The sequence below is a fragment of the Magallana gigas genome, chromosome 8, assembly GCF_963853765.1.
Source record: "Magallana gigas chromosome 8, xbMagGiga1.1, whole genome shotgun sequence".
In the NCBI taxonomy this organism is placed as follows: domain Eukaryota; kingdom Metazoa; phylum Mollusca; class Bivalvia; order Ostreida; family Ostreidae; genus Magallana; species Magallana gigas.
This window is the reverse complement of record NC_088860.1, coordinates 41,925,544-41,945,924: the sequence shown is the minus strand read 5'-3', so window position 1 is coordinate 41,945,924 and position 20,381 is coordinate 41,925,544. Positions and strand designations below refer to the sequence as shown.

General features: G+C 34.2%; 1 long non-coding RNA gene across 1 annotated transcript; it reads right to left on the bottom strand.

Moving 5' to 3' along the window:
* Window positions 1–251: 251 nt before the first annotated feature.
* On the bottom strand, window positions 252–2,104 carry LOC105322912 (uncharacterized). The gene is made up of 3 exons (XR_004602284.2): window positions 1,050–2,104; window positions 603–858; window positions 252–443 (listed from the first exon to the last, which is right to left on the bottom strand). It is a non-coding gene; the product is annotated as an uncharacterized lncRNA (long non-coding RNA).
* Between the last annotated feature and the right edge of the window lie 18,277 nt (window positions 2,105–20,381).

Here is a 20,381-nt window from a genome sequence, read left to right as displayed (position 1 = left end):
CTTAGTATAAGGTGGAATCCGCCTTAATAAAAGGTTGCGTCCGAATCCGCTTTAGGGTAAAGATGAACACTTTTTACAATGGACAGAAAAACTTCTGATGATTTATGCTTTTGAATCCAATGACTAAGTCCTTTTAAATTAGCACCCGGATGGGGTGGAATCATTGCCTTCATTTCATTTATAAATCAGTGGCCAGACTTACAACATAATTCCTGTTTATTTCCTTTTTTAAACACATCATAATACAGATATCACATCCAGAATATCTTTTTATTTTCCTAATGTTTGTCTTCCACTTAATATAATAAGTTAAACTTTTTGATTTACAGTCCACGTTTTCACTCTTGTGTACAGGTAGTTCCTTGAAAAGTTTCTAGAGTAGCTCAGATCTTCCTTGAATCTTTTCGGTAATTGCATCACTAAAAATACTTCTCTCACATATTCTGAAAAAAATACATGTAATTTGATAAAGTATTACTTATAACCAAACACTCGATCAAATATAAATATATCAATATACATATATACCTTTTTGTTATTATCATGATTATAAAGAATACCTTTCAACAATGTGAACAAATAAAAAGAGATCCAATCCTTACCTTTCAAAACTTTGATTTTGGTAGGGTTCATGTAAATGGTATGGCTGACATTCTAATTTTTAGTCTCCCATGTCCATTGTCCTTCTGCTTTTGAGCTAGTTTTTATTTTTATCAGGCTGTTTCTCAATGCTCATACTAGGACAGCTTACATATAAGAAGGCAACTTGCCACCCTCCCAATGACTTGTTGGTATTGTTGCTTTCCTTGCTTTTTAATTGTTTAGCATAATGTCAGTTGTTTTCAACAGCTTTCAAATCTAAAGGAAGGAAGGGATTTCTATAGTTTATGCATTGTGTGACATTTACGCACTGTCTAATATCTTTTAAATGAAGAATTTCTTAGTTTAAACTTATTTTTTCTTCACATACAATTAGCACAATTTTAGACTGTACTTTAGAACTATTATTGATAAAGTCATGATCATAATTAAAATTTATATTGACTTACTTTCGATATTAACATTAAGGTTCCTGTGTTCATGCCCTTAGTCCACATAACGCGCACACTTTGCTCAACTCCATAAGACTTGGTTTACATCAAATTGCTGTAAATAAGTTTCACTCACAGTATTTCCTCCCAAAATAATCCTCATAACGGTTTACACATGTCTAAATTTTGTTACACAAAGATGATCAGGAAAGTTAGGCATGGCCGTTGTTGCCAAATTCAAAACTCACAAAGCGCGATCCTCTGAGGCCAGAAATATGATAAGGGGTAACGCTGATTTTATGTTTACAAGTGCTTGATGGCCATAGTAAAACAATTTTTGGCAGCAGTTTAAAAGTACAATAAATATGCTAGCGTGTTCATAACTCATTCCTGTCTTTATATTAATTAAACATTGCGGCTAAAATAGTATGTACATGTTTAAAATTGTGATAGAAAAAAAAGATTTTCCCTGTTGACGCCCCTCTGCAATACAGGGAGAGGCTGTGGTTCTTGCCTGTTAACAAATGGCAGCCTGTGTATTGAGGTCAAGATAAAATTAACCAGCCTGTGTGTAGAACATACATATATAACCTGTTTGATAGTGTCATCGGATTATCAATTTGAATTTAAGGTTACAAAATTAAACAATTTGAAGAAAAAATTAAAGTTTATTGAGTGAAAGCAACAGACAGTTTATAAGAATGAGCTATTTATAGAACAGAAAATGAACTGTTGTGCGCCTTTAACACGATTTGGCCAAGTTTTAGCCGTAAATTTTATATTATAACTTGCGAAGAATTGTCAATTAGCTAGGTTAAGGCGGAATATTTAATGATGGTAAGGGGGGAAACGGGCAGTGAGAAATAATACGGTTAACTTTGACAGAAAACGGCTAGATGCTGAAAATACGGCTAAGGTTTGAGGCTAGGTCGGGTTATGAATAAGATGGAATCCGTCTAACATTCAAAGCGTTTTCCATGTACGCCTTTGATACTCCTAAGTACGGCTACATTTTAACCGGAATACGTCTAAGTTCACCCTGAGTCCAGCCGGAAAACGGCCAACATTTTCGTACGGGCACTTAAGTCCTCACAAGAAATAGACAAAATGCTGAATCAAGGCATCATTGAGCCAAGTGAATCACCATGGAAAGCGCCCATTGTATTGGTTAAGAAAAAGGATAATAGCACTCGATTTTGCGTCGACTTTAAAAACAATTAAAGATAGCTATCCTTTACCTAGAATTGATTATTCTTTCGATTCACTTTCAGGTGCCCAATACTACTGTACTTTAGACCTCGCTCGATATTTTTCCAAGTGAAAATATCCGAGGAGGATAAGAAGAACTCAATATAATAATACAACAACTCGAACTCACTGGAAATAATAGAACATGTCATAATTATAATTTCAATTTTATTTTTTGAATTCCATGAAAACAATAACTATGTCATAATCAATATATACATGTATATGTGTATAAAAGGTTGCTTGATTGTATCATATACATATTAAATAAATTCTAAAAAAAACCTCAATAAATAAAAGAAAGAAAAGGATTAAGCATAATGATGCATAGTACTGAAAAACATTTAGGAAAGTGATTATATGTTAACAATAATCTATTCTGCAATTTTCAACAAAGAATTTTCAGTTAATGCATACATATACGATAGTATGTGCATGATAATCGTGAACAATGAATAAATATGTTGAATTGAATCCCAATATTAAAGTTGGAAATTCCAACTTGAAAGTTGGAAATTCCAAGATTAAAGTTGGAAATTCCAACTTTAAAGTTGGAAAAATCAACTTGAAAGTTGGAAATCAACTTGAAAGTTGGAAATTCCAAGATTAAAGTTGGAAATTCCAACTGTTAAGTTTGTAATTTTAACTTTTAAATTGGAAATTCCAAGATTAAAGTTGGAAATTCCAACTTTAAAGTTGGAATTTATAAAAAAAAAAATATGTATAGAGTGGCACTAATACGCTTCCGTAGGGTACAGATATATCAATGCTTAAAAGTACTAACATTGAAATGACAGCGCTTATACGAGAACGACAGCTCTTAAAACTGGAAAATGACATTTTAAGTCGAGTATGGAAAAACGAAAACGGTTTGACATATTTACAAACAGTTGTGCCTAAAGTTCTTAGAACAGAAATTTAAAATCAATTACACGATGCAAAGTCAGCCGGACATTTAGGTCGAGAGAAGACCTTAGGTAAAGTTAGGCCTAGGTACTATTGGCCAGGGATGACAAGCGATGTATTTCGCTGGTGTTAGACCTGCGTTCCATGTCAGCGTAGGAAACCCGGTCCAGGGTTGGGCAAGTCGCCCATGAAACGCGAACCAGTGTACCGACCCTTACAATGCGTCGCAATGGATATAATGGGTCCTCTCCCTATAACTGATCAATCAATATATTATGATGGTCGGAGATTATTCTACGAAGTGGACAGAGGCCTATCCTCTTCCAGACCACACGGCACAGACTGTCGCTGACAAATTAGTATGTGAATTTATATGCCGATATGGCTCGCCTTTAAGAATTCATACAGACCAAGGGCGCGAATTCGAGTCACATCTTTTTAAACGAATGTGTGACATTTTTGAAATTGAAAAATTCAGGACAACGCCCTTTCATTCCCAATCAGACCGGATGATAGAGCGCTTTAACAGAACTTTACAACAAATGTTGGCGATGTTCGTCAATGATTATAAAGATGATTGGGATGAACATTTATCGTTATTAACTATGGCATACCGAGCCTCAGTACAAGAAAGTAATAAGTGTACCCCAAATATTCTAATGCTAGGAAGGGAGACTTCACTCCCTATCGACATTATCACAGGGTCACCGACTCACCCTAATGACGCCCCTATAGAATGTCCCGTAAAATACGTCGAATGGTTAAAAGAAGCAATGCAAAATGCATTGGACTTCGCGCATGAAAATTTACAGAGTAGTTTCCAGAAACAAAAGCGTTACTACGACACTAAATTAAAGATTAGGTCATTCGAACCAAAACATTAGTGCTTCGCTGATATCCACCTGAAGCAAACCAAAAACTTGGTTAAGGATGGACAGGGCCTTACGAGGTTGTCAGAAAATTATCAGATATAACTTATGAAATAAAAAGATGCAGTGACGGGAAACTAAAAATAGGACATGTTGACCATTTAAAGTTACTCAACCAGAAATTAGAGTCAGATGAGGGACGGGGGTGGATTTTAATGATGACAGGAATGAGTATGAGGAGGAAAGTGATGATAGGGTTGAACCGACCCAAATCACCGCAATTCAGTAGAAGAGGCAGACGCCTCAAACCCAAAGTTATTTTCAGTCCATAAATATAATAAACTACGTTAAATATTGAAATTCAAAGCGATTCAGTAAAGAAATTAGTCTTGTTGTTGGAGTTGTAATTTCTATCTAGAGAATTAGAGTGTAATGAATATTCATTTATATATAGGTCCGTGAACATACATGTAGGTACATGAATAAGACGTGTGAACTCTATGACATAAATTGTTTTAATATATTGTTTTTACACTCATATGAAGTGAGTTATGTGGATATTATTCGTGCATGATACATGCATACATATATATAGTTTAAAACCATGCCATGGGCTAGTGCTTCCGGTTGTGTATTGACTGTATCTGTACATGTTTGCGAGTGTTGATATTGAGTGATTTTGTTTAAGCTTGATTTTATTTGTTTTGAGAAACTTAGTGAATTACATTCACTTGAACATAAGACTGGAGAAAGGTCTTGTTCTGGAGGATATAGGTTGTTGTTTTGTAGAGTTTATGAACTTAACAGTTTATTTTTTTATACCCCCGCTCCGAAGGAGAGGGGGTATACTGTTTTACCCTTGTGTGTCTGTCTGTCTGTCCGTCTGTCTGTCCGTCTGTCTGTCTGTCTGTCTGTCCGTAACAAAAATTTCTGTCGCATTTATCTCAGCAACTATTTATCGCAGATGCTTGAAATTTTTACACAGTGTTTGTTAAGGCATGCCATATCGTGGGATATATTTTTGTACCAATCGGACGTCAACTTCCTCTTAAATGATGACTTTGCTTATTTTTTAACTAAAATTTGCAAACAAATTTTCGTCAAAGAATTCTCAGCAACTATCTATCGCAGATGCTTAAAAATTTTACACAATATTTGTATAGGCATGCCATATTGTGGGATATATTTTTGTACCAATCAGACGTCAACTTCCTGTTAAATGACGACTTTGTTTATTTTTAGCAAAAATTTTCAAACAAATTTTTGTCAAAGAATTCTCAGCAACTGTTTATAGCAGATGCTTGAAATTTTTACACAGTATTTGTATAAGCATGCTATATCGTGGGATGTATTTTTGTACCAATTGGACGTCAACTTCCTGTTATATGAGTACTTTGTTTATTTTTAGCCAAAATTTTCAAACAAATTTCCGTCAAAGATTTCTCAGCCGCTATTTATCGCAGATGCTTGAAATTTTAACACACTATTTGTTTTGGCATGCCATATTGTGGGATATATTTTTGTACCAATCAGATGTCAACTTCCTGTTAAATGACGACTTTGTTTATTTTTAGCAAAAATTTTCAAACAAATTTTTGTCAAAGAATTCTCAGCAACTGTTTATCGCAGATGCTTGAAATTTTAACACACTATTTGTTATGGCATGCCATATTGTGGGATATATTTTTGTACCAATCAGATATCAACTTCCTGTTAAATGACGACTTTGTTTATTTTTAGCAAACATTTTCAAACAAATTTTTGTCAAAGAATTCTCAGCAACTGTTTATCGCAGATGCTTGAAATTTTTACACAGTATTTGTTTTGGCATGCCATATCTTGAGATGTATTTTTGTACCAATTGGACGTCAACTTCCTGTTAAATGACGACTTTATTTATTTTTAGCCAAAATTTTCAAACAAATTTCCGTCAAAGATTTCTCAGCAGCTATTAATCACAGATGCTTGAAATTTTAACACACTATTTGTTTTGGTATGCCATATTGTGGGATATATTTTTGTACCAATCAGATGTCAACTTCCTGTTAAATGACGACTTTGTTTATTTTTAGCAAAAATTTTCAAACAAATTTTTGTCAAAGAATTCTCAGCAACTGTTTATCGCAGATGCTTGAAATTTTAACACACTATTTGTTATGGCATGCCATATTGTGGGATATATTTTTGTACCAATCAGATATCAACTTCCTGTTAAATGACGACTTTGTTTATTTTTAGCAAACATTTTCAAACAAATTTTTGTCAAAGAATTCTCAGCAACTGTTTATCGCAGATGCTTGAAATTTTTACACAGTATTTGTTTTGGCATGCCATATCTTGAGATGTATTTTTGTACCAATTGGACGTCAACTTCCTGTTAAATGACGACTTTATTTATTTTTAGCCAAAATTTTCAAACAAATTTCCGTCAAAGATTTCTCAGCAGCTATTAATCACAGATGCTTGAAATTTTAACACACTATTTGTTTTGGTATGCCATATTGTGGGATATATTTTTGTACCAATCAGATGTCAACTTCCTGTTAAATGACGACTTTATTTATTTTTAGCAAACATTTTCAAACAAATTTTTGTCAAAGAATTCTCAGCAACTGTTTATCGCAGATGCTTGAAATTTTTACACAGTATTTGTTTTGGCATGCCATATCTTGAGATGTATTTTTGTACCAATTGGACGTCAACTTCCTGTTAAATGACGACTTTATTTATTTTTAGCCAAAATTTTCAAACAAATTTCCGTCAAAGATTTCTCAGCAGCTATTAATCACAGATGCTTGAAATTTTAACACACTATTTGTTTTGGTATGCCATATTGTGGGATATATTTTTGTACCAATCAGATGTCAACTTCCTGTTAAATGACGACTTTATTTATTTTTAGCAAACATTTTCAAACAAATTTTTGTCAAAGAATTCTCAGCAACTGTTCATCGCAGATGCTCGAAATTTTTACACAGTATTTGTATAAGCATGCTTTATCGTGGGATGTATTTTTGTACCAATTGGACGTCAACTTCCTGTGTAATGAGTACTTTGTTTATTTTTAGCCAAAATTTTCAAACAAATTTCAGTCAAAAATTTCTTAGCAACTATTTATCGCAGATGCTTGAAATTTTTACACACTATTTGTTTTGGCATGCCATATTGTGGGATATATTTTTGTATCAATCGGACGTCAACTTCCTGTTAAATGAGTACTTTGTTTATTTTGCATATTCACATCAGAGCGGGGGTATCACTAGTGAGCATTGGCTCACAGATATCTTGTTTTTGTCAGGAATTATGTCAAGTTCACACATGGACGTTGTACCAAATGCATGTATAGAGGTACTAGACATCATGGCTGATGATGATTTCAGCTTCGAAGAAAGCATCTTCAACTTCGAGGTGAAGGAGTTTGGCTATGTTGCCAACATGGGATGCCCTGTTGCAGATTGCAACTTTCAAGGGACCTCCCCATCGCCACTGGGAAGAGCGTCATGTTCGTGAGGTACAGAAGTGGGCATGCCCTCACCAAGGATGTAAGGCACTGGTCAGGAGGAAATCGGACATGAAGAGCCACCTTAAGTTTACACATAAGGAGACGAATCCTTCCATCCTCAGTTTGACCATCGCTAAAGCAACCAGCCAGATGGTGAGGGCCACCAATTTCATCGACCCCGGACTTCTGAAGTACAACTTCCGCCGTGCAGAGACCTTCCCGACAGCCGGCGTCCTTTCCCTGCCTGGATTCCCCTCGATGGCGAATGTTGCTCCCGGGATTGTGGTCATTCCTCCCCCGATGATTGAGCCGTCCTCTTCGTTGGAGCTATCTTCTTCCTCGTTGCAGACGTACTCTCCCGAGTTGGACCCGTCTTTTTCCTCGTTGGAACAGTCTTCTTCATCGTTGGACCCGTCTTCTTTGACGTTGGAACCTTCTTCTTTGATGGCAGCTCCTCTTCTCTCTACGATGGAACTTGCAACTGTATCAACGCAGACCGACTCGATGAAAATTTCCCTGGACGATTATTTACACAAACCACAGTCTAAATCAACGCAGACTTATTCATATTGTGACGACGATTTTGCTATACCGCCCATACCTTCATGTGAGGACTCACTCCAGATGTATATTGTAAAACTGGGAAACCAGATTGACAGAATTGCTCGTGTGCGCCTGTTAGCTAAGGAGCGCTTGGAACAACTACAGCGACCTGGATCGTCCCTCCGCGAACTAGAGAGCGAAAATCGCGCACTGAAGAGGAAAATTACTGAACTACTTGAGCGCGAGGAACTCTTCCCCGAACCGTGAACGTGAGACAATAAATTTATAAATGTGCTTAATTTCATTAACTTTAATTTGTGAACTTTGATAATTTTCATATTGTTTACTTTGTGATTTGACATGTTTGTATCCATTCATATCTTATATGTTGTAATATATGAAAATGTCGTGTTGTTTATTATGATATGTAAGTATTCTTATGTATGTAATATTGATATTTGTTCAGTTCTTTATTGTATGCACATTTGATGTTTGATAATTGAGACTAATGTACATAGTACATTAGGTCTTGGGAAGGGGGGAGTGTGGCGGTAGAATTTTTTATTTTATGTGTATTAATTAATATTTCAGTAATTGAATTGTATTTAATCAGCATATGTTTATGTGTGTTAGTGTACATATTGTTATTATAGTAATATTGTTCATATATATATATATATATATATATATATATATATATATATATATATATATATATATATATATATATATATCAAATTGTCGCACTCATTGTATAATTAACGTCATTTATTAAATATGACGTCACAATACGTCCCGGCCCGGGGTAGCCCGACGGTGTTTGTATGTTCTCCATATATTGTTGAGAAGAAGGATTTGAGAGAGTGGGGTGGAAAACATTTGAACAGTAAGCACTGTTATTGTTACGCTGTGCAAGTATTGTTGTAATATCTTAATAAACGGTTATAAAACTAGAATCGATTCCTGTGCTTAATTCTGGACTAAACAGTACTGTATAATATTGGGCAACCGCCCGTTACACATGTATTGTACATTCAATTATTTTTACAGTTACAATAAGTTTTTATTTTAAATGGCTATTGGTACTTTGCGGAACGGAACGGAACGGAACCAGTTAAGAGGCCCCAAAAGGGGAAACAAGATTTATTTTAAACGTCATTATTTCAATTTAACTTATCGTAAATGGAAGATTGTTTTACAAATTTTGCTGTTTTAATGAATTGTGTATTACATAAAATATACTACTCATTGCTCTATAAGTCAATACACGCTTCTTTCCCGAGAAAACCTAAAGTCACTAGTTGTTTTATGATGTTTGATTGACACTGTAAATATAAAGTTGAGGTTTAAACCAGACTCAATTAATCTGTGTGTGTAACGTCGATGAAAATTACTTAAGTAATCTTTCTCCTGAATATATTTCTTCTGATTCCGTTCCGTTCCGCAAAATACCATTACCCGTGTGGATATTGGTATTTAACGGAACGGAACGGAACCGTTTAAAAATTTTTAAATAAAGGAAAACATCATAACAACTACTAGCTGTTTGTTTATTTCTATGTTCTTTTGAGATAAATGAAGCAAATCATTTCATCAATTCAAACATCTTGCATATGTGCATATCACTCCTGTGTTGTGTACAGCTATAACTTTTATTTCATCTATGATACTACATTATTTACACGGATGATATTACTAGTTTGTTCACCAAGCTAGCAATAACGCAATGTGCATCCCATATTACGTAGAATTCTAAAATATAACGAGCACATTCGCAAGGAAAAAGTTTAATATTCATCACTTACCTTCCGTCTGAACAATTTTCTTCTGGTTCCGTTCCGTTCCGCAAAATACCATTACCCGTGTGGATATTGGTATTTAACGGAACGGATCGGAATCTTTCAAACTTTTTAAATAATGGAAAATATCATAACAACTACTCACCGTTCCTTGAATTTTTTATCAGATTCTTTAAAGATGAATGAGTCTATCAATCAAATCAATTCAGTCATCTTATGTATTTGCTGATTATTAATTTCAGCGTTTGTGTGCGTGTGCTGCATACAACAACAACTTTGTTTTCATTTTTTGTTTATCAATTTTATATCATTGTCACGGCAGAACTAACTAGTTGGTTAATTAAGCTAGCAAAAACACAATGCTTATATCAAGTAGAATTCATATAATACCAAGATCATTCGCAGCGCAGGGATAATATCGATAAAATACTTGATAGTCTTATTTGAAATAAATTTGAATGAATGTTGATATAACAGATGTTGTTACCATACTTATAAATAATTTTCTTCTGGTTCCGTTCCGTTCCGCAAAATACCATTATCCGTGTGGATATTGGTATTTAACGGAACGGAACGGAACCGTTTAAAAATTTTAAAATATAAAATATCTCATAACAACTACTAGCTGTTTGTTTATTTCTATGTTATTTTGAGATAAATGAAGCAAACCAACAAATCATTTCATCAATTCAAACATCGTGCATATGTGCATATTACTCCTGTGTTGTATACAGCTATAACTTTTATTTCATCTATGATACTACATTACTTACACGGATGCTATTACTAGTTTGTTCATCAAGCTAGCAATAACGCAATGTGTATCCCATATTACGTAGATTTCTAAAATATAACGAGCACATTCGCAAGGGAAACGTTTAATATTCATCACTTACCTTCCGTCTGAACAATTTTCTTCTGGTTCCGTTCCGTTCCGCAAAATACCATTACCCGTGTGGATATTGGTATTTAACGGAACGGAACGGAATCTTTCAAACTTTTTAAATAATGGAAAATATCATAACAAGCACGGCATTTATTCAATCTATAACGAACATGTATTTGTTACGGGAGTTTACAGGAGATTTAACGAGTTTGTTTATCAAATTAAAAATACACAATGTTTACATCCAGTAGAATTTTATATTATATCAAACATATTCTGAGGGATAACATTATTTCCAAAAATAATTGATTGCTTTATTTGTAATACATTAAAATAGATATTAATATAAGAATATGGATTCCATACTTATTAATAAATTTCTCATGCTCCGTTCCGTTCCGCAAAATACCAATACCCGTGTGGATATTGGTATTTAATGGAACGGAACGGAATCTTTTCCTTTTTTTAAAGCCATCTCAGGGCTCTGTTCGTACGATCAGTTTTATAATAGAGATTAACTGCCACTGATCATGGCTAAATATACATTTACATGCTTTATATGTTAAAAATATAATGTGCACATTAAATGGATTGCATGTCACTGAATTTTCATATCCATGATACAGCAAGAGACATATTATCATAATGTTGATTAAATGTGCTTAATCATGTGTCTCTGTATTCCGCTTGTAAGTTTGTGTTACTAATCAGTGTAGTCCTATTGCAACTTCTCGGGCCTTCCCGACAGGCTCGGAAAAAACATGAATGCATTAACATTACCGGATGTTAGAATTTTATACAAAATGGAGTTGCTTCCCATTTAAATAAGGATAGACTAAACAGCCTTGTGTGTCGTTTTTCGTGGTATAGTTTAGGATATATCGTTGGCTTTAATGAAGTCTATGTCAGATCTCAACAGGTCATAGATTGTGTTGTATTTATATCAAGTTTTATAAAAATGGATGTTACCATGTACGCCTATCTAATACTTTCAATTGTGTCAATTTCAACTGTTACCCTCCAAAACAGGACTATTAATTTTTTTATACTGAATGTTTTAATTTTAGAGAACATTTTACTGCTTCTACATAGAAATGACGAGAATTATACAGCAAACCGTACGCGTATGTAACAATTTGTGTGTTACCCGTTGCCAAGGGAGTTGCTAATGCTGAGGGTAATATAACGGATTATCAACTGCGTCTAAACCAATTAGATTTCAGTAAAATGAACATGTACAAGTTATTCACATCTTATATACTAGTATTTAGTTTTACAGCGCATACACATCATATATTCACTTCATTTGAGATTTAGAATATAAGTATAATATAGACACAGTCACATACCGAAGATAAAAAAGCACATGTACAGACAAGTGTATACACCGACAGACAGACGTATATATGCACAAACAATCTCGAAAACTTGCTTTCAAAAATTAACATAGAATTATAATAAAACAAAATATTCGGAAATGTATTTATTGGCCAATAAATCTCTCATCGACGGTAGAAACTAAAATATACATATAAAGACAAATGAATTCAAAGCACAAATCACACACCAACGCTAGATCAACATACAGACTTGAATCACAACGACAACTGATTACCCTTATGGCACGTCATACTATTACTTATTAGGTTAGTTACTGACTCACTACGCCTCGCCATCTATGAGATTGATCAACCCAATATATTTCCGTAGTGAGTCAGTAACTAACCTATAAGTGTTTTGTTTTCCCAAGGACTATCAAGCGACATGTTCATTCACAAATAGCGATGATCTACGCAAAGCCATGTACAAGATGTCTAACATCTCGTGCAATTTTTACTCATTTAAACTCTTCAAAATTTTACTTTCGATAAGTTTGGCAAGTATCTAGTACATTTCGGAAAGATGTGTTTATTATGCAGCGTACAGATGTAGTCAGACGATAGGAATAAGTAATTTTAACATTTTACAACCTATATATCGTCAGAAATCGTTGGAGAAACGGAAGAACTTGTTTAAAACATAGCTTGAAATGAGGACCCCCTATAAATCCAAAATGGCGAGTGTCGTCCCTTTACTTTTTTTAATGTACATTGAAAAAACTTTTTTAACATGATTGAAACGGGGGGTTTCGGTGAATTTATTTATTGCAATACACAAAAATACACATAAGATTACCAATTTTAATCAATTTTTTCTTCGGGAACAAATAATTAGGAAATTCACTATCCAACAACCAAGCCCCTGTAATTAAAGTATTCTCGTGCAAAATGTGACATAAAGTAAGCATTAAAGATTTTAATTGACAGATAACTGCAATGCGATAAGAATCTGTAATAAACAAAATACAAATAAAAATGACAGGTATTGGTTTCCATAGAAAAACAATCCAATAAAGCTTTCACATAGAATTAAGTAATGCAACATATCTTAAATATATTCTATAAATAAATTCATTAATTGAATAGAAAATAATGAGTTAAAACCGTAATCAATTGACTTTATTAAACTGACAGTACGTAATTATCAAGTTCAAAATGTAATGTTTGTCGACGAAATGGCGCACCATACTTGAAGCACATGGTAAACTAAAATCCATCGGTAACAAGAATATGCAAATCTAAGCATAGTTGACAATAAAGACAGAGGTAAATTACATCACTAGAAGATTAATAATACCTAATTATAACAGTCAAAACACTGACACAGTGGAATTCAAGGCTTACAAAAAACTGTAGTAATCGAGCGATTAGAAATATGGCGCAGTACTCCACCCATAAACAAACAAGTCGTACACAAAATCTTTCGTACAAAATACATGTAGTAATCAAAATAAGATATGCACAAGACATAACAGAAATAAAAGTTAACGTTGTACACAAGATAAACACACAAGATATTTATAATTTTATATTAATGAAATGGTTTATTAGCTTGCTTCTTATATCCCAAAATGATGTTTTGATATTTTCCATTATTTTTTTTTTTTAAGATTCCGTTCCGTTCCGTTAAATACCAATATCCACACGGGTAATGGTATTTTGCGGAACGGAACGGAATCATAAGAAAATTATTCAAAAGTTTCGTAACAACATTTGTTATATCATTATTCATTTGAATGTATAACAAACAAGCTATAGGTTAGCTTTTTAAAAAGAAAGTTAAGAAAGTCAGCCAGCGGAATATTATTTTAGGTCAAACGTGAATACACAATCTATTAAAATACGGGTTATGTAGTTTTCAGAAGAATGATAATAGGCAAGTGTATTTTTAGTTTGCACTCTTATTTTCATGTCTGTTTGCATATGTGCGGAGAGAAGCTTATATATTATAGCAAAGTCCTTACATTGTACGATTGCAAATCTACTTATTACTTAAAATTGTAATTTGCAAGATTGCACTCTGAATTTCATGGTCCTGTCGCAAACTACTGCCAATGCATTTTCTCTCCAATCTCACTAAGCTGATTCCGAAGACCCCGGCCCGTGAATGCAGACGATACTTATGGGCAGTCTTTCAAGATATATACAGTAAAACTCGTTTAGTACGAACACGGATATTGAGAATTCACGGATATAGCGAAGTCATCTTGGATCCCCAGCTATGTAAATCTAATGAATTTCTTATACGGTTATAACGAATTACGGATATAACGAAGTAATTTCTTAGGTCTCAGTGACTTCGTTATAACCGAGTTTTGCAGTATCCAGTTTGACCTAGAATCTTCGAGTTTCTCTAACAAGGACTGTCTAATTCCTTCCCAGAATTTTAATTTACGGAAGCGCAATTGAAGTTTAATCCCAACTTGATAAGTCAGCCCACTCATAAGGCTATCAAGTATTTATTTTTAAAAATGATTTTAACCCTGCAAATGGATTTGATATAAACTTCGACTTGATGTAAACAATGTCTTTCGCTAGCTTGATTAACCAACTAGCTAATTCTTCCTTTAAAAAAATCGAATGATTTATTATATAATGAATAAATGTTGCCTTTGTAAAAATATGTTTCACATTTTAAAAATTTTGAAAAATTCCGTTCCGTTCCATTAAATACCAATATCCACACGGGTAATGGTATTTTGCGGAACGGAACGGAACCAGAAGAAAATTGTTCAGACGGAAGGTAAGTGATGAATATTAAACTTTTTCCTTGCGAATGTGCTCGTTATATTTTAGAAATCTACGTAATATGGGATACACATTGCGTTATTGCTAGCTTGATGAACAAACTAGTAATATCATCCCACAGGCACCTGACGTCATATATTTTTCTCATAATAAAAATAATACACCGCTTACCTAATAATACACAAGGTACCCATCCCCGCCATCTTGGATTTTTTTAAAACTGTCACATCGCCGTGAATTTTCGCTTATAACTCAGCGGTAACATTTTTCTGCGATCATCTCCGCCGTCCGATCGGTCACTCGATTTATTAGCTTACTGCTGATTCAACCAAAACGGCCCATAACATCGTTTATTAATAAAAATATCTCCTCATTCTGCATCTACTGCTGCTGATTTGCGACAAAAGGCTAAAGGGTGGACGGAAGTTGACATCTTTGCGTCATCTTTTGGGATATCCCTTTTCTGATTGGTGCATTTTTTCCCTAATAAAATACTGCAAAAAATGCACCAATCAGAAAAGGGATATCCCAAAAGATGACGCAAAGATGTCAACTTCCGTCCACCCTTTAGCCTTTTGTCGCAAATCAGCAGCAGTAGATGCATAATGAGGAGATATTTTTATTAATAAACGATGTTATGGGCCGTTTTGGTTGAATCAGCAGTAAGCTAATAAATCGAGTGACCGATCGGACGGCGGAGATGATCGCAGAAAAATGTTACCGCTGAGTTATAAGCGAAAATTCACGGCGATGTGACAGTTTTAAAAAAATCCAAGATGGCGGGGATGGGTACCTTGTGTATTATTAGGTAAGCGGTGTATTATTTTTATTATGAGAAAAATATATGACGTCAGGTGCCTGTGTATCATCCGTGTAAGTATAATGCAGTATCACAGATGAAATAAAAGTTATAGCTGTACACAACACAGGAGTGATATGCACATATGCAAGATGTTTGAATTGATGAAATGATTTGTTGGTTTGCTTCATTTATCTCAAAATAACATAGAAATAAACAAACAGCTAGTAGTTGTTATGATATATTTTATATTTCAAAATTTTTAAACGGTTCCGTTCCGTTCCGTTAAATACCAATATCCACACGGGTAATGGTATTTTGCGGAACGGAACGGAACCAGAAGAAAATTATTTATAAGTATGGTAACAACATTTGTTTTATCATCATTCATTCAAATTTATTTCAAATAAGACTATCAAGTATTTTTATCGATATTATCCCTGCGCTGCGAATGATCTTGGTATAATATGAATTCTACTTGATATAAGCATTGTGTTTTTGCTAGCTTAATTAACCAACTAGTTAGTTATGCCGTGACAATGATATGAAATTGATAAAAAAAAATGAAAACAGAGTTGTTGTTGTATGCAGCACACGCAGACAAACGCTAAAATTAATAATCAGCAAATACACAAGATGACTGAATTGATTTGATTGATAGACTCATTCATCTTTAAAGAATCTGATAAAAAATTCAAGGAACGGTGAGTAGTTGTTATGATATTTTCCATTATTTAAAAAGTTTGAAAGATTCCGTTCCGTTCCGTTAAATACCAATATCCACACGGGTAATGGTATTTTGCGGAACGGAACGGAACCAGAAGAAAATTGTTCAGACGGAAGGTAAGTGATGAATATTAAACTTTTTCCTTGCGAATGTGCTCGTTATATTTTAGAATTCTACGTAATATGGGATGCACATTGCGTTATTGCTAGCTTGGTGAACAAACTAGTAATATCATCCGTGTAAGTAATGTAGTATCATAGATGAAATAAAAGTTATAGCTGTACACAACACAGGAGTGATATGCACATATGCAAGATGTTTGAATTGATGAAATGATTTGCTTCATTTATCTCAAAAGAACATAGAAATAAACAAACAGCTAGTATTTGTTATGATGTTTTCCTTTATTTAAAAAGTTTGAAAGATTCCGTTCCGTTCCGTTAAATACCAATATCCACACGGGTAATGGTATTTTGCGGAACGGAACGGAATCAGAAGAAATATATTCAGAAGAAAGATTACTTAATTAATTTTCATCGACGTTACACACACAGATTAATTGAGTCTGGTTTAAACCTCAACTTTATATTTACAGTGTCAATCAAACATCATAAAACAACTAGTGACTTTAGGTTTTCTCGGGAAAGAAGCGTGTATTGACTTATAGAGCAATGAGTAGCATATTTTATGTAATACACAGTTCATTAAAACAGCAAAATTTGTAAAACAATCTTCCATTTACGATAAGTTAAATTGAAATAATGACGTTTAAAAAAAAATCTTGTTTCCCCTTTTGGGGCCTCTTAACTGGTTCCGTTCCGCAAAGTACCAATAGCCTTTTAAATCATGTAATTTAAGCGTAGAGTCAATAAAAAGTTCTAGTACAAAATGAAGAAGGAATAACACTGAAATACATGTACTAGTTTTGGACAATGTTTGTTTTTTGTTTGAAGGCGCTGTGCGAAGCCAAATTTAAGATTACGAGTATTTGCGTGAAATGGCCCGGGAGCGTGCACAATAGTCGGATATGGCGGGTGTCGGCTTTGTGCCAGCAGTTTGAGAATGATATTAGGCTAAGACAATATATAATGCAGACACAAGCAAATACAGAATAGTTCATTTAAAAGCTATATGAATAATTTAAAAATTTTATGTTTCATTCGAACAGGCGTTCATAGAGGATATCTTTGGGTGATCCAGGTTATCCTTTTAAAAGGTACCGAATGACACCTTTTCTAAACACATCCACTGCCCCTCAGCAAAGGTTTAATGCATCCCTCTGTAAATTTCGAATTTTGAAACGTAGATTTTCTTGTCTTTTAAGGTGTTTAGGTATACGAAAGTCTGTAATTAAATATCCAGATATATGCATTTTTGTTTCATTTACATAATTCATACGCTTATATAAATATTCAATAAATTAATATTATCATATTTTGCCACAAGTGCATATTTTCAACAAAATTCGACATATACTTGGATTTTAAAATATTGTGGTCATTAATTCAAAACAGGACAAATCCAAATCAGGCGACAAGATATGTCATTGCCTGCATGTGAAATCTTGCACAATATTGGTATAAACAGGGGTGACATCGTAGATTCTACACAAGATCAAGTTCAACTTCGCGGTGAAAACGGGAACAACATCGTAGACGGCGATGGTGTCAACATGAGATACCACATTTTGGACACATATTTCACTTTAACACAGTCCTGCTCCAGATCTTTAAAGAGGAAGGGCGACAACCCGTTCGCATTCAGTCGGACCAAGGGAGGAAATTCACAATCAAGGAATTTCTGCGCGCTTTTGAATTCATTCATTTCTTCACCACTCGCAATGCTGAAACAAAAGCAAGTATCGTATAGCGTTTTCAAAGCACCCTAAAAGCTCGCATGTGGAGATATTTCACTCGTCATAAAACTCGAAAATATCTGGACCTTTTACCCGATCTGGCATATGCCTACAATCTCTCATCATCGCAGTATAAAAAGAGCTCCAGCTGACGTGAATGCCTCCAATGTCCTATAAGTGTGAAAAACTCTGTATCAAAAGAACTCCTCTACACCTTTTCTCCTAAATTTCACAATGGAGACATAGTGCGCATCAGTAAAGCAAAGCGAATTTTTGAAAAGGGATATCTACCTAACTGGACCAGGGAGTTGTTTACTATATCTCATCGAGTCCAGGGGGCTGTTCCTTATAGATATAAGGTATAGGACTATCACAGAGAAGAATTAGAAGGAACATTTTACGAGTCTGAATTACAAAAAGTCATGAAAGAAGACGACGTCTATAAGGTAAAGAAATCCTAGACTATAAGAAGAGGAAATAGGGGAAAAAGTCATTACAGAAATCAAAGTGCGTTGGAAAGGATACCCCCTAGCTTTGACTCATAGATTCCTCAGATCTGCTTCTCCCCAAATGAGTTTTCTTGGAAAATGTTTGGAAAAAAATTCCTAGAGCTGAAAAGGTGTATTTTGCTCAACCTTTGATCTGCTTGACATTAATTATCGCTTGTATCGTCATATTAGCCTTACATGACGCGAATCGAGAATATTGGATGATTTATGTTACTGGTTACAAATGGAATGTGGTTAAAGTCATGACTAATTTCTGGTCATGTATGACTTTTATCCACAATATCAGTAGATGTCCCACACCACCTACGATTATTAAAATTCGACTGTTGGATATATTATGCCAAGTCCCACTCTACAACTAAAATGCACCACCAAATTAAGAAAAGTATGATGAGAATTGAGGTCACGTGATCATGAGTTCTTTATAAAAGAAGTGCAGCTCGAGGTTAAGATTATTATCAGACCAAGCGATGATCAAGCAACATACGCAGTACAGTTAAGGTAGCCAATAGAAATATCGACAAACTTTAGTTTAACTGGCATGACTTTCTTTTTAAATCAATAACAGTCACTCAAATACAAGATATTTTTAATATATATACATGTATATATATAACAGTACAATATTTTATGTTGATAGTGGTCACGTGATAATGCAGTCGCATGGTACAAGCAGATGAATTTGTGGTTTTGAGGTCATTTAAAAAATGCAATGTTGCAAGGGCATAATCATGTCAAAATTCACAACCGAATTATGAAATAACTTCATGTTATATCGTGGATTTTGAAAAACGTTACGAACTTTGTAAGATAAGATTATTTGTTAGTAGAAACCGTAATTTATAATGCAAATGTAGAATAATTTTGAAGGTCACAGGGTTAATTTCATTAAAAAATAATTAGTTTGTAAGATTTTACAAGGATCAAATTCACATGTAAAAGTTTGTCAGGGTCAGTTAAGTGTATGCCCTTGCAATTAAATGATTTGACTCAGCTTTAAGATATACGATATTTTACACAAAACCGATGTTGCCTCTTTAAACAATGCATACTTATAACAAAATGAAAACTAGAGGTACTGTGAGCAAGCTCACAATTGATACCCCCCGCTAAGAAAAAAATCATAACGCGTGTATTTTTGCTATTATAGAAAATATTGGATGAATCTATTTCACTGTCCATTTTCTATAAATAACAACTGCTTTATTTTTGAAAACTGTTAATTTTTAGCTTCTAATATTTCCATTAATACAAGACATGACACAGACAGAATTTAGCTTTTTTGAAACAATGACCTTGAACTTTCTCAATTGACCTTGGGTCAAGGTCATGACACACCCTTTAATCATAAGCAATATTTGTGTAAAGTAAGAACTTCCAATGTTTCCCCATAAGAAAGATATGGACCGGACACGAATTTTGCATTTTTTCTGCCAGTGACCTTGACCTTGCCCAAATAACCTTGGGTCAAGGTCATGACACACCCTTAGGTCATAAGCAATCTTTGTGTGAAGTAAGAACTTCCAATGTTTCCCCAAAAGAAAGATATGGACCGGACACGAATTTTGCACTTTTTCTGC